The sequence below is a fragment of the Xyrauchen texanus genome, chromosome 31 (genome assembly GCF_025860055.1).
Source record: "Xyrauchen texanus isolate HMW12.3.18 chromosome 31, RBS_HiC_50CHRs, whole genome shotgun sequence".
NCBI lineage: Eukaryota > Metazoa > Chordata > Actinopteri > Cypriniformes > Catostomidae > Xyrauchen > Xyrauchen texanus.
This window is the reverse complement of record NC_068306.1, coordinates 2,016,477-2,031,913: the sequence shown is the minus strand read 5'-3', so window position 1 is coordinate 2,031,913 and position 15,437 is coordinate 2,016,477. Positions and strand designations below refer to the sequence as shown.

The 15,437-nt window shown below is 41.0% G+C and overlaps 1 pseudogene; it reads right to left on the bottom strand.

Moving 5' to 3' along the window:
• Positions 1 to 1,944: 1,944 nt before the first annotated feature.
• LOC127625515 (zinc finger protein 665-like) overlaps positions 1,945 to 15,437 on the bottom strand; it is an 83,847-nt pseudogene continuing 70,354 nt past the window's right edge.

Here is a 15,437-nt window from a genome sequence, read left to right as displayed (position 1 = left end):
GGGCTTCATACCTCTGGTACGGTCGCCCAGTCACAGGCTGATGCAGAAATGACGGACATGCTTTCCAGGGCAGCAGCGAGCGTCAGGCTTGAATGGAACCCTCCACTCTCCCCTGAACCCTCGCGGCTCAATGATTGGTTCGGGGGCCCGCGGCGCCGTTCACAGCCATGCCCCGCCCCTATTCCTTTCTTCCCAGAAGTCCCTGGTCCCAATCTTTCAGCTCCCCAGACTTCACTACCCTCGATGGTGGGGTGGCCCCAGTGGATAAGGCGCTCTCGGTGAGCATATACCAACAGAGTGCTGCCACCTGGCGCGGACGCCCAAATCCGTCTAGTGCCTGTAGGTTTACGTCGTCCCTGACGGCCAAGGTCCACAGTACCGCTGGACAAGCCACCTCCGCCTTGCACGCCATGGCTCTCCTGCAATTCCACCAAGCCAAGGTGCTAAAAGAACTGCACAAGGGTAATTCTTCCCCAGGAATTGAAGCAGGAACTGCGCTCGGTGACCGCCCTCGCCCTCTAGTTTATGAAGGTCACTGCGCGGTCTCTCCTGGGGCGATGTCCACCTTGTTGGTCCAGGAGTGCCACCATCGAGGACTTTGCCCAGCAGTTCTCAACAGTGAAGCTGGTGAACAGACCACTCCATCCCCCGGTGGAGGGCCAGGAATAGAATCTTTTGTTCCCTTTTTGTTTAATTTCACTGCACGCTCAAGTATCTGTGGTACCCAAAAGTTAAACAAAAGAGAGGTTTTCTTATTCCCTGGGTCACACATCCGGTGTGCATGGCCGTCATTTGGACCACCGTCCACCATTCCATTTGGCAGGTCCGGCACTCCAGCGGCTGCCACACTCCTGGTAGAATGGGCTCATAGCTCTGCGGGGGGCGGCACGTGCTGGGCATGATATGCCATCGCTATGGTGTCAATGACCCAGTAGGTGATCCTCTGCTTGGAGACAGCGCTTCCTTTCCGCTGTCCACCAATGCAGACAAAGAGCTGCTCAGAGACTCTAAAGCTCTGCGTGTGATCCAAATAGATCCGTAAAGTGCGCACCGGACACAGCATCATCAAGGCTGGGTCTGCCTCCTCCTGGGGCAGCGCTTGCAGTTTCACCACCTGATCCCTAAATGGGGTCGTGGGAACCTTGGACACATAGCCCAGTTGGGGTCTCAAGATCATGTGAGAGTAGCCTGGACCGAACTCCAGGCACATTTCGCTGACAGAGAACGCTTGCAGGTCTCCTACCCTCTTGATGGAAGTGAGCGCCTTAAGCACAGCTGACTCTAAACACTCAAAGGGGGCTCCCCGTAGACCTTGAAGGACTACAGAGAGGTCCCATGAGGGAACAAGGTGCGGTCTGGAGGAATTCAACCTCCTTGAGGTCGCCCGGGATGTGAGTGGCTCGCAGCAACTTGAGGTTCTGCTGACTCCAGAGGAGGAGACGGCGGGCGAGTTGTGATATACAAAGGGAGCATAAACCGACTTGACAGTTGATGTATGCCACCGTTGCCATGTTGTCCATCCGAAACAACACATGCTTGCCCTGGATCTACGGCTGGAACCTCCGCAGGGTAAGCAGTATTGGGCACACAGCCGCTGGCTCCATACAATGTCCCCAGCTCCTTTATACCCGTATGTTCGGGGGAGTGGCATGCAAAACCACTCGCCAAATCCCATTGGCCAAAGATCAGAGGTGTCCCTGGCTCCCAAGAGTGACCCTTAGTGTCAATTCATCAACACAACGTCTTTCCTACCATCAGGGAATGGAGGATATGGAAGTAACCAGGACGTTTTGTATGTAATGTTAAATAGGAAATTGTGTACATGCTGTTGTTTAATTGTATTATATACACCAGCATTTACATCAGCCATTGGCCAACCTGCTCTCCTGCTTATCGGTATCGGACATTGAAAACCACATAATTCAAACTCTGTGACTACTTGGGATTTTTTTTACGTCTATATAAAGTAATTGCAGTGGTGGTTTTCTCCGGTATGAATTCTCTCATGTGTTTTCAGGCAATGTGAATGAGTGAAACTCTTTTCACAGTGCGAGCACTTGTAAGGTTTCTCTCCAGTATGAATTCTCTCGTGTGTTTTTAGGTGATCTGACCGAGTGAAACTCTTTTCACAGTGCGAGCACTTGTATGGCTTCACTCCGGTATGAATTCTCTCGTGTGTTTTTAGGTGTTCTGACTGAGTGAAACTCTTTACACAGTGCGAGCACTTGTATGGTTTTTCTCCAGTATGAATTCTCTCATGGGTTTTAAGGCCATGTAACTGAGTGAAACTCTTTTCACAGTGTGAGCACTTGTATGGTTTTTCTCCAGTATGAGTTCTCTCATGTGATTTTAGGTGTTCTGACCGGGTTAAACTCTTTTTACAGTGTGAGCACTTGTATGGTTTTACTCCGGTATGAGTTCTCTCGTGTGTTTTCAGGTGTTCTGACTGAGTGAAACTCTTTTCACAGTGTGAGCACTTGTATGGTTTTTCTCCAGTATGAGTTCTCTTGTGTGTTTTTAGGTGTTCTGACCGAGTGAAACTCTTTTCACAGAGTGAGCACTTGAACGGTTTTTCTCCAGTATGAACCCTCTCATGTGTTTTCAGACAATGTGAATAAGTGAAACTCTTTTTACAGTGTGAGCACTTGTATGGTTTTTCTCCAGTATGAATTCTCTCATGTGTTTTTAGGTTTTCTGACTGAGTGAAACTTTTTTCACAGTATGAGCACTTGTATGGTTTTTCTCCAGTATGAATTATTTGGTGCCGTTTCAAGCTGTTGGCTGTAATAAAGGTATTTCCACATTCAAAGCATATATGAGCCCCCACACCGGTATGAATTTTCTGGTGCTGTTTAAGATAGGACACATGTGCAAAACTATTTCCACAAAAAGAACACTTGTAAGGCTTCTCATCTGTGTGAGTTTTCAAATGTTTTCTTAAGTATTGTGCCAGAACAAATAATTTTCCACACTTATCACATTCAAATGGCCTTTCTCCAGAGTGACAGCAAAGATGATCCTTGAGATTGGTTGCATATGCAAAAGTTTTCCCACACTGATGGCACGTGTAAGGTCTCTCTCCAGTGTGAACTCTCATGTGTTTATTAAGATCACTTTTACGTGTGAAACTTTTCCCACACTGATGGCACGTGAAAGGTCTCTCTCCAGTGTGAACTCTCATGTGTCTATTAAGGTCGCTTTTACGTTTGAAATTCTTTCCACATTGAGAGCAGGTGAAAGATTTCTTGGCTGCTTTTCTTTGATGATTTTTTGGAGAGAAATTATTTTCAGTCTTTGAACAACTCAAAGATTTTTCTCCAGTTATGAAATCATGCTGTTTCTCCTCCACTTCATTCAGCTCTTCACATTCCTCTTTCACTTCCATCAGCTCTACAATGAACACAATAAGTTGACAAAAATCAAATCAAGGAGGAACAAATTTCAATAATCAAATTGAACGGCAGTCTAAAACAAGTGAGAAATTGACAATAGTCTATGTAAACAAAAAACAACACAACTTTAATTCTTGCCATAATGCTATATTTCACATTATGCCATATTTCAGTCTATGATGTTGACCAAATTGATTATTATTACAAACTTTCCTAAATCTTCCCAAAGCAATGAAACAAAGATAATGTATAAGTTAAAAATACAACAAAAAGAAACACTTGCAGAAAATATCTAAAATTATGTAAACTTCTTGCAGAAAACTAATATTAAATGAATATAAACAAAAAACAATGACCGAATCAATGTGGTGCACATCTTTTGGCTTTCATAATATTATTTTGTGTGCTTTCATTTTGAGGTAAAACAATTGTGTGTATTATGAGTAATTATCGTCGTGTGTCAGTTTGCATATGACATTTTTCCGCTCTGTGTGGGCACCAGAGATGTCGCACCTGTTTTAATAACAAGCACTTCTTAATTTCTTGACTTGTTTGGGAGTTGTCCCGTTCTATAGAGATGTTTAGTCAGAGTTTTTCCTGGGAAAAAAATTAGTAGTAGCACGAGAGATCCCACTCGATGCTGTTCTGTAAATATCGACAATCCTGCTGGACTGCTGACATCCTGCTGAAGCCCTGCCCACTGATAGATAAGGCCATGCTGTGCACAACATGTATGTTAGATCCAATATCAACTCTTAAAAGAGGTATTCCCTGTAATCTCCTCGCTATCCTTAGAACATAACCCAAGAATCTTTCAAATTGCCGTTATCAAATCACTTATTAAGAAGCCACAACTTGATCCTGGAGAATTGTCTAATTATAGATCGATTTCAAATCTCCTATGTCGAAAATACTAGAAAATGTAGTGTACACACAACTATGTTCATTTCTACAGAGAAATAATATATATGAAAATTTTTAGTCAGTATTTAGGCCCCACCACAGTACACAGACTGTACTTATAAGAGTTACAAATGACTTGATCCTATCATCTGATCTCGGCTGCATTTCTCTTCTAGTGCTTTTAATATTGGTCCTGATGTTGCCCCTATCACAGGTTGCCACCGGTTCTGACCTGAAAGAGAATCATCATGCCCCATTCAAGCTGGCAACCTGCACCAAGTAGTGGGGGAAACTTTCATCCATCTATGTGTACATGATGTGTGCACAGCTATTAAAAACAAATTGATGCGGTGTAATATCAGGGTTTACTTATATGATACATTCCTGATATTCAATAGACTATTTTGAACAATCATCGCCATCACAATTGCATTATTTCCCACATATTTGTCCAGCAACTTTTAACAACCAACTGAACTTGATTATCATCTAAAATAAATTTAATCGGCATAATGTAATTAAGACTTTCTGAAGAAGCTCATCAAATGCAATCTGAGGTAAAGAGGGTTAGATTAAAAATATTTAAACGTTTTAAAATGTTCGAAAGCTCGTTTTCTGAAAGTGAACTCAGCATCGGACAAATAGTTCAGATAGTTTATAATCTTGAAAAAATGTGGAGAACATTCTGAGAACGTCATTCAGCTGACTTTATTCATCTACAGAACAGGGTACGGCTAATTTAAGTTTGTGTAAAGAAAAGGCAAATATATAGGCCTAACAATATTATGTTTTCATTTGGTAATATTTTTTTTTATTTCATGCTTGATTCGTTTGGTAATTTATTTAATTTAATACAGGGAATTTTGCCGGCATTTTTTCAAAAGTAAGCTAAACAATAATTGGACTGTTTGTTTTTAAAAAAGCACAATGATGTTTTTCTCCTAGTATTGTGAATTTATTTGTAATTTAAAACATCTTTGTGCACAGAAATGATGTGTTTTGTTTTGTAGGCTAATTCCATGACTGCCGTCTATTATTTTGAATGGTATGGATAAGCAACTTTAATAAATGAACGGATGTCTACCATGATTAAATTAATCATAAACAGTGGCCATTAATTTGTACTCTGGTCACTTGTCGATGTACATGATACGAGATATTTGTGTTGGCACTCCAGGAAATGTCATGTTTGCAGCATGGGATATATATCCCGTTAAGATCATTCCATAATCACGTACAATAAATTGGCTTTCAAGGATGTATACGTCATCATGATTAACACAAGCTAACGATTGGGGTCAATTACGATTTTCTCGACAAAGTGTTTCCAAACCAGTTTTTCGTGAAATTTTATGTATCGACATAGAGTTCGTGTGCTAGAGTTTAATGGAAAAATATTATGTCGACATGCGATAATTTGCAAAACAATCCTCGGATGGAAATCTAGTTTATGTGAACTTCTGCAGAATGAACTTCAAAGACATTAGTCATTAATCTTACAGTACTTAAAAAAATCTTTGTTTAAATGTTTAACACTTAGTTTAGTAATTTTAAGCCATGACTTGCACTATACATAAGTAATATTGTCATTACAGTGCATCTGGAAAGTGCTTCACTTTTTCCACATTTTGTTAAGTTACAGCCTTATTCCAAAATTGATTAAATTCATTCTTTTCCTCAAAATTCTACAAACAATACCCCATAATGACAATGTGAAAGACATTTGTTTGAAATCTTTGTAAATGTATAAAAAATAAAAAAAATAAAAAAAATCACATATACATAAGTATTCACAGCCTTTGCTCAATACTTTGTTGAAGCACCTTTGGCACCAATTACAGCCTCAAGTCTTTTTGAGTATGATGATACAAGCTTGGCACACCTATATTTGGGCAGTTTCTCCCATTCTGCTTTGCAGGACCTCTCAAGCTCCATCAGGTTGGATGGGGAGCGTCGGTGCACAGCCATTTTCAGATCTCTCCAGAGATGTTCAAGTCTGGGCTCTGGCTGAGCCACTCAAGGACATTCACAGAATTGTCCCGTAGCCACTCCTTTGTTACCTTGGCTGTGTGCTTAGGGTCATTGTCTTGCTGGAAGATGTACTTTCGCCACAGTCTGAGGTCCAGAGCGCTCTGGAGCAGGTATTCATCAAGGATGTCTCTGTACATTGCTGTATTCATCTTTCCCTCAATCCTGACTAGTCTCCCAGTTCCTGCAGCTGAAAAACTTCCCCACAGCATGATGCTGCCACCACCATGCTTCACTGTAGGGATGGTATTGGACAGGTGATGAGTGGTGCCTGGTTTCCTCCAGACATGACCCTTGACATTCAGGCCAAAGAGTTTAATCTTTGTTTCATCAGACCAGAGATTTTTGTTTCTCGTGGTCTGAGAGTTTTTCAGGTGCCTTTTTGGCAAACTCCAGGAAGGCTGTCATTTGCCTTTTACTGAGGAGTGGCTTCTGTCTGGCCACTCTACCATACAGGCCTGATTGGTGGAGTGCTGCAGAGATGGTTGTTCTTCTGGAAGGTTCTCCTCTCTCCACAGAGAAATGCTGGAGCTCTGTCAGAGTGACCATCGGGTTCTTGGTCACCTCCCTGACTAAGGCCCTTCTCCCCCTTTTGCTCAGTTTGTCCGGGCGGCCAGCTCTAGGAAGAGTCCTGGTGGTTCCAAACTTCTTCCATTTACAGATGATGGAGGGCACAGTGCTCACTGGAACCTTCAATGCTGCAGACATTTTTATGTTCCCTTCCCCAGATCTGTGCCTCGATACAATCCTGTCTCGGAGGTCTACAGACAATTCCTTGGACTTCATGGCTTGGTTTGTGCTCTGACATGCACTGTTAACTGTGGGACCTTATATAGACAGGTGTGTGCCTTTCCAAATCATGTCCAATCAACTGAATTCACCACAGGTGGACTCCAATCAAGTTGTAGAAACATCTCAAGGATGATCAGTGGAAACAGGATGCACCTGAGCTCAATTTTGAGTGTCATGACAAAGGCTGAGAATACTTACGTACATGTATTTTTTTTTATTTTCATTTTTAATACATTTGCAAAGATTTCAAACAAACTTCTTTCACATTGTCATTATGGGGTATCGTTTGTAGAATTTTGAGGAAAATAATGAATTTAACCAATTTTGGAATAAGGCTGTAATATAACAAAATGTGGAAAAAGTGAAGCGCTGTGAATACTTTCCAGATGCACTGTATATTCATGTTGTTTAGCCAGAGGGGAACTGGCCCCCACAGTGAGTCTGGTTTCTCCCAAGGTTATTTTTCTCCATTAACCAACATCATATGTAGGTTTATGTTCCTTGCCACAGTTGCCTTCGGCTTGCGCACTGGGGTTATAAATACAATTATTATTTAATTACTGAATGAAAAGAGCAGAAAACATTTTAGTTTGACATGTCTTTCTTGTATCAGATTCTGACAATAGTCGATTGTCATGAAAATGTAACTCAACACTACAGGAAGAAACATACCTGCAGGAATAAAATCATCATCTTCATCACTCTGTTGTTCCTCTGCTGTGTTTTCTTCTTTTATCTCCTGCTTCACTTCAATCTTCACAGGTATCTGCAGCATCAGCTGTTCATCATCATCTCCATCACTCTGTTGTTCCTCTGCTGTGGTTTCATCATCATCTTCACCACTCTGTTGTTCCTTTGCTGTGTTTTCTTCTTTTATCTCCTGCTTCACTTCAATCTTCACTGGTGTCTGCAGCATCTGCTGTTCTCCAGCATGAATCACATCCACCTGCTCTCTCATGATGAACATCTGAACACAAGAACATCATCATTATAATGGACTGACATTCATCAAACTCTAAAACATTATTACATGATTATACACAAGAACAAATCTGTACTTTCAGAAATGCTATAAATATATGTTCTTTGCATTAGTTTTATTTTCATGACTGCAGGAATTTTATAACAGGCTATATATAGACTCAGCAAAAAAATGAAACGTCCCTTTTCCAGGACACTGTATTTTAAAGATAATTTAGTAAAAATCCAAATAACTTTACAGATCTTCATTTTAAAGGGTTTAAACAATGTTGTCCATGCTTGTTCAATGAACCATAAACAATGAATGAACATGCATCTGCAGAATGGCCGTTAAGACACTAACACCTTACAGATGGTAGGCAATTAAGGTCACAGTTATAAAAACTTAGGACACTAAAGAGACCTTTCTACTGACTCCAAAAACACCAGAAAGTGCCTATTACGTTCCTCATCTAGGGGGCGAGGTGATAAAAAAACAAAATAGAGATTTCAGCCAACCGCCAGACCAAGATCATGCAACAACCAAAAGTAAATTCTTTTATTATTTATTATCAAAAATTATTCTTTAAAAGATAAGAGCAGCAATAGTTCAATTAGTCAGCCAACAGTAATCACTGAGGGGTGGAGCTATTCAATCACAAGTCAATTAGTGATTCGGTCCTAAGAAATCACACAGCACACACACAGGGGAATAAGAAACACATTAGAAAGGTAAACAAAACCAAACACAACACTGGATCTTCACAGTGCATGAGGACTGCAGATGTGGCCAGGGCAATAAATTGCAATGTCTGTACTGTGAGACGCCTAAGACAGCACTACAGGAAGGACAGCTGATCGTCCTCGCAGTGGCAGACCACGTGTAACATCACCTGTACAGGATCGGTACATCTGAATATCACACCTGCGGGACAGGTACAGGATGGCAACAACTGCCGGAGGTACACCAGGAATGCACAATCCCCCCATCAGTGTTCAGACTGTCCAGAATAGGCTGAGAGAGGCTGGACTGAGGACTTGTAGACCTATTGTAAGGCAGGTCCTTACCAGACATCACCGACAACAATGTCACCTATGGGCACAAACCCACCTTCACTGAACCAGACAGGACTGGCAAAAAGTGCTCTTAACTGACAAGTTGAGGTTTTGTCTCACCAGGTTTGATGGTCAGACTCATGTTTATCGTCGAAGGAATGAGCGTTACACCAAGACCTGTACTCTGGAGAGGGATCACTTTGGAGGTGGAGGGTCCTTCATGGTCTGGGACGGTGTGTCACAGCATCATCGGACTGAGCTTGATGTCATTGCAGGTGCAATCTCAATGCTGTGCGTTACAGGGAAGACATCCTCCTCCCTCATGTGGTCCCCTTCCTGCAGGCTCATCCTGACATGACCCTCCATCATGACATGCCACCAGCCATACTGCTCGTTCTGTGCATGAATTCCTGCAAGACAGGAGTGTCAGTGTTCTGCCATTGCCAGCGAAGAGCCCGGATCTCAATCCCATTGAGTGCGCCTGGGACCTGTTGGATCGGAGGGTGAGAGCTAGGACCATTCCCACAATACCACAGCTGCTGTACAGTATCTTTAACTTTGTTGTACCAGTACAAAGAGGCATCTGCCAAGCCATACACAAATTTGTTCAACTTTGACAAAGTTCCCTTACACTGTACTTCTGAAGGCGGGTGGATGTATACATTTATCGTCAATTCTCTTCCGTGTAGAATATATGCTTTAATGTCCATGGTGTTCAGCTGCCATTTCCTCTCACAAATCACTGCCATAATAGATTAGATAATCTGAAGCACAAGTAATCTTTTGGAAGGTCATTGATAATTATTTCTTCAATACCTCTTGCAACTTGTCTAGCCTTGTCACTACACCATTAGGTGTTTCTTTGACAGAGCACAACCACCTTGTCAAGTAAAGTGATTTTTATTGTCGTTCAACCATATACAGTTAGTACAGTACACAGTGAAACGAGACAACATTCTTCCAGGACCATGGTGCTACATAAAACAACATAGGACAAACCCAGAACCACATAAGACTACACAGACTAAATAACATACCAGTCAGTTCAGTCTCTGAATATTGAGGAGTCTGATGGCTTGGGGGAAGAAGCTGTTACACAGTCTGGCCGTGAGGGCACGAATGCTTCGGTACCTCTTGCCAGATGACAGGAGGGTGAAGAGTTTGTGTGAGGGGTGTGTGGGGTCATCCACATTTACATTTATGCATTTGGCAGACGCTTTTATCCAAAGCGACTTACAGTGCACTTATTACAGGGACAATCCCCCCGGAGCAACCTGGAGTTAAGGTTGGAGTTAAGGTAAGGGCCTTGCTCAAGGGCCCAACAGTGGCATCTTGGTGGTGCTGGGGCTTGAACCCCCGACCTTCTGGACAGTAACCCTGAGCCTCAACCACTGAGCCACCACTGCCCCACCCACAATGTTCGTTGCTTTGCACATGCAGTGTTTTTTGTAAATGTCTTTGATGGAGGGAAGAGAGACCCCGATGTTCTCACTATCCTCTGCAGGGCTTTTGCGAAACGGTGCAAGTCCCAAACCAGGCAGTGATGCAGCTGCTCAGGATGCTCTCAATAGTCCCTCTATAGAATGTAGTGAGAATGGGGGTGGGGGGTGGGAGATGTGCTTTCCTCAGCCTTCGAAGAAAGTAGAGACTTTGCTGGGCTTTCTTGGAAACAGAGCCGGTGTTGAGGGACCAGGTGAGGTTCTCCGCCAGGTGAACACCAAGGAATTTGGTGCTCTTGACGATCTCCACAGAGGAGCCGTCGATGTTCAGTGGATAGCGGTCACTCCGTGCTCTCCTAAAGTCAACAACCATCTCTTTTGTTTTGTCCACATTCAGTGACAGGTTGTTGGCTCTACACCAGTCCGTTAGCCACTGCACCTCCTCTCTGCAGGCTGACTCGTCTTTCTTGCTGATGAGACCCACCACGGTCGTGTCATCGGCGAACTTAATGATGTGGATTGCAAAGAGCACTAATGACTTTAGGACTTGAAGCTTAAAGTTCAGGAATTGTGACTTGGACCTGCCTGTCTTGACTTGGCATTTGAATGCAAAGACTTGTGACTTACTTGTGACTTGTAAAACAATGACTTTTCCCCACCTCTGGTAAATAGGCTACAGCAGTGGTTCTTATCTGGTTTTGCTTTGGGACCCAGATTTTACATTGGAAATCAAGTGGCGACCCACCACAGTAAAAACATAATCTGTATTTAATGTATCCTGGGACGCATTTCCTTGCATAGTTTGTTCATGTTTTTCTAGTATTAGGACATGCATCAAGTGACATTATTTTTGTTGCTGATGTTAACAACAAAAGCTACAGAAAGTTTTGTCTCCCCCTTTTAAAAATTGAAGAGCATATTTACATATATGAGCTCATTATTATCCTGTTTGTTTCCTCATTTCAAACAGAACATACATATTACACAGGAGGAAAGGCTGCTCATTACCAGTGTTTGGTCAATGTAGCTACAAGTACACACCTGAGCGCTATAATGTCTAACACCTGTTTCTGATTACAGTGAGCACCGGGGAGAGTGATAAAAAGGGACCACACAGAGACAAAAGGAGAGAGAACTACCAGATGAAAAAAAAAGACTGTGTTGAATTGTGACCGTGATCTGATGAGTGTTGTGCTGAAAAGCCATTTTTAGTTTGTTTAAAGTTCTACCTTTGAGTTGAAATCCCAAGTTTTCCATTTATGTGAAAATTTGCCAAAAACACATTTAGTAACTGCAACTGTTGATACAAAATTGAAGTCTAATAGATTCTACCTTTAGATTATATAAAATGAATAATTTAAATTCGTGAACATTTATTTTAATGGTGATATATAATGAAAAAAACAGTTTTTTAGTGTTTATGTTGCTGTTTGCCATGTCGGGGCTGTGTACTGTTTAAAGCCGTCTCATTCATTTCCTATGGAGTGTTGCACAGGGGCTGCGTGGGGTGCCGACCATCTGCTTATTCTGACTTTTCAGATCTGATTTGAGCTTTGGATGCATTAAAACGTTTTAACTTGAGTATGCGACACCCCGACCAATTGTGATGCATTCCAATCAAATCTATGTGCATTAATAATATTTTTTTGTTAAACTTTATCATAAACGCTTGATAATTGTAAAAAGGCATTATATTATTATATAAAGTAATATAATTAATTTAATATTTTATTGTTTTTTTTTTTATGTTGTCCCCACATGTTCCCTCCAAAAGTATTGGCGGTCATGTGTCCTATATGCATAGCTGAGAGAGAGAGATCCTCCCTCTCTGTCCCTTAAGGGTCTCCATAAGTTTCAAACCTGTATGTTATTATTTTGTGAATCACCATAGAAACTGCAATATTATTGAATTTCACTGAACCACTCACTTAAATAGAAAATAAATTTGTAAAATTGTCACCCTTTAAATGAGCCTATAATTAATTATTATACATCCATTTGTGAATGCAATAGTTTAAAGGCATTTTTCTAGAATTTCATATATATTTCTATAATTGGTTTTTGGTTTTGAATAAATAAAACAATGAGTACCTGAATTTGCTGGGTGTTTAAATAGTAGTAAATATATAGGCGGATTTATTCCATTTTAAATACAAAAGTAGAAAATATATTGATTGAATAACATCGTTTCACCCAACTATAATCAACGTCGTTTCAAGATCAAGTAAACAAACCAATTAGATCGATTTATGTTAGTTTTCAATTGCGTGAATGACGTAAATTCAGCGTGACTTTGATGAGCAAAAAGATGTGGAATCAACTATGTCGGTTTGCTATCTGGGCAGTAACAAAACAAACTATATCAGACGATAATAAGCTTATTTTGCAGTCATTAAAACATGCACAGAAAAATAAACATCAAAATAAATACAAATGCCACAAATAATGTAAAACACACCGAAAACGTACCGGACTGAGCATCCAAACTTTGAGATTTTCTTCTTCGTGTGTTTTCTGTCGGTTTATAAAAACAACTTCTGATTCATTTCATCGCCTCCTGCTGGACTGGAGTGAATAAAACACCAACATCGGATTAATCAGTCCTGCTGTTGTTCAACTTAAAAATACTTTGTGACCAGACTTCTATTACTATTGACATTTCCTAAATGTTTCTATCATTTGAAATCTTTCTCTAATAAAGCAGCACACATTCAGACATCACTGGGAAACCAAAACGTTTAAAGTATGATATTTTAAAATAATAATTCAACCTCATGCTGTTCCAAAACTGTATGCTTTTCTCTCTTCTGTTGAATACAAAATACATCCTTTTATCATTGCATCACATTTTCATAATATTTGTTAAAAGGAGCCTGTCAAGCTCCAAAATGACAAAAAAACACCATAAAAGTTTATTGACTTTTATGATATTATCCTCAGTCAAAGCTCTGAAATGGACCACAAAAATCTAATATCTAGTTCTTTGCTTATTACTTTATTACTTCTTTTGTTTTATTTTTTTGTATTTTTTTCTCATGTCAAAGAGTGAGGGGAGACAAAGGGACCCAAACGCAGAGGTAAACAGTTCAAACTGTCTGGACAGAAGCACCCGTCCCGGGTTGGAGTGAGCGGATTCAAAAGTAATAGCCTCTTATCTGGCTAAGGAATGAGTATGTTAGTGTGAGGAGTGCGTGCTTTGTGGAAGCCAGGAGCAATCTGAAGAGAGTCCATTGAAACTGGTGTGGTGCAAAGCAAAACCCAGGCAAGTATCTCCCCCAACACATGGGCAGAGCCCGACGAATCCTCCTCCAAAGGAACTGGGCAACTATACAAGCAAAGGTGATGAAGAACAGGAAGGTAACCACACCTCTAGAGAAAGGCACTCCAAACTAGACAAGAGAGCATGGCTAACATTTGACAGCAAACAATAACTGGCAAAGGAGGAGAGAAAACACAAGGAATAAGTAGGGAGTGCAATCAGTGAGAAGCAGGTGGAACAGGCGAGTAAATCATTACCATGATCAGCGCCTCCCCAGGAACGATCAATGTTCCACGTGTGAGACGCAAGTGAGAGAGAAAAACAAACAACTGTATGAGCCAGCACAAATGCCAGAACAGTGACAGCTCATTTATTCAGAAAATGTTAATCATAAAAAAAGCCTAAATATTTGACATTGCAGCAGTCATTACTTGTGTCAACTAAATCCATAACCTGAGTCAGAATCAATTCAGATAATGTACACAATGTCTAATGTTACATTCATTATAATGGGCTCGACAATTATAATGATTGCAATAAATGTTAAAGTGGGAAAGGTTTTATCATGTGAATAATATAACACTGTAGTATCAAAGTCAAAACAAATCAAGACAAATACAGTTGAACAAAACATTTTGATTTAATTGTCATTAAAATGGTTTCACATTTTATACCATTTGGGCAATTTGTAGATCTTTGTGATGACAGAGTCAAGTGTTGCTAAAGATGCATTTCAGGCAGGGGTTCTTAAACTATCTCAGCCCCAGCAGTTATGGGTCAGGAGCATCGTCTCTCATCAACAGGTCATTTACTGGATCGGTTATCTGGAGTCATCGGAGAGGGAATTAGCTACTAAACAGATAGTGACCAAAGTAGATTTGCAGCGTGTTTGGGAAAAGCTGGAAGACCTTTAGAATCGTAATCGACGATACAACGTCAGAATTGTTGGAATTCCTGAGCATGAAGAAGGTTGAGATATGGTGAAATTCCTAGACGAGCTCTTCCCAAGTCTGCTCGACATAACAAGCCATAAGCTGGAAATCAAATGAGCTCACAGGGTTCCGCCTCGCAGATCTGTGTGGTAATGTTTGATGCTTTTGTGATGTGTTTATTCTTATTTTGTCTATGGAGCAACATGATGTCCACAACAAATTTCCCTTCGGGGACAATAAAGTATACTTTAAATTTAAGATCCGCTGAGGGAGACAAACCTGATATATTCTGACCAAATTTCTGAGATCATCCAATAAAGATCTCGAGTTAATTTAAGAAACACTTACATCAATAGAAGGTCGCTTTTGCACTGATGTTTCCGGCCAAATTGAGAATAGATACCAAGAATGGCCGCATAATATTTACATGCCCACAGCAAACATTGTCTTTCATAGAGACATTGGGGTGATAAGCCATTTGGTGTTTCGCGTGTGGCCCCCAAGTGAACTTGACTTGCTTAATATACACTTGACTGTCTGAGGAAGCTGGGCACCATTTTGTTTCTTTTTGTTATGGTTCCACCTAGTGGCTAGAGTTTGGTTTTTGTAGTAACACTACTTCAAGAAACTCTTGCATCGATGGAGGATCGCTTTTGCAATGATGTTTCCGGCCAAA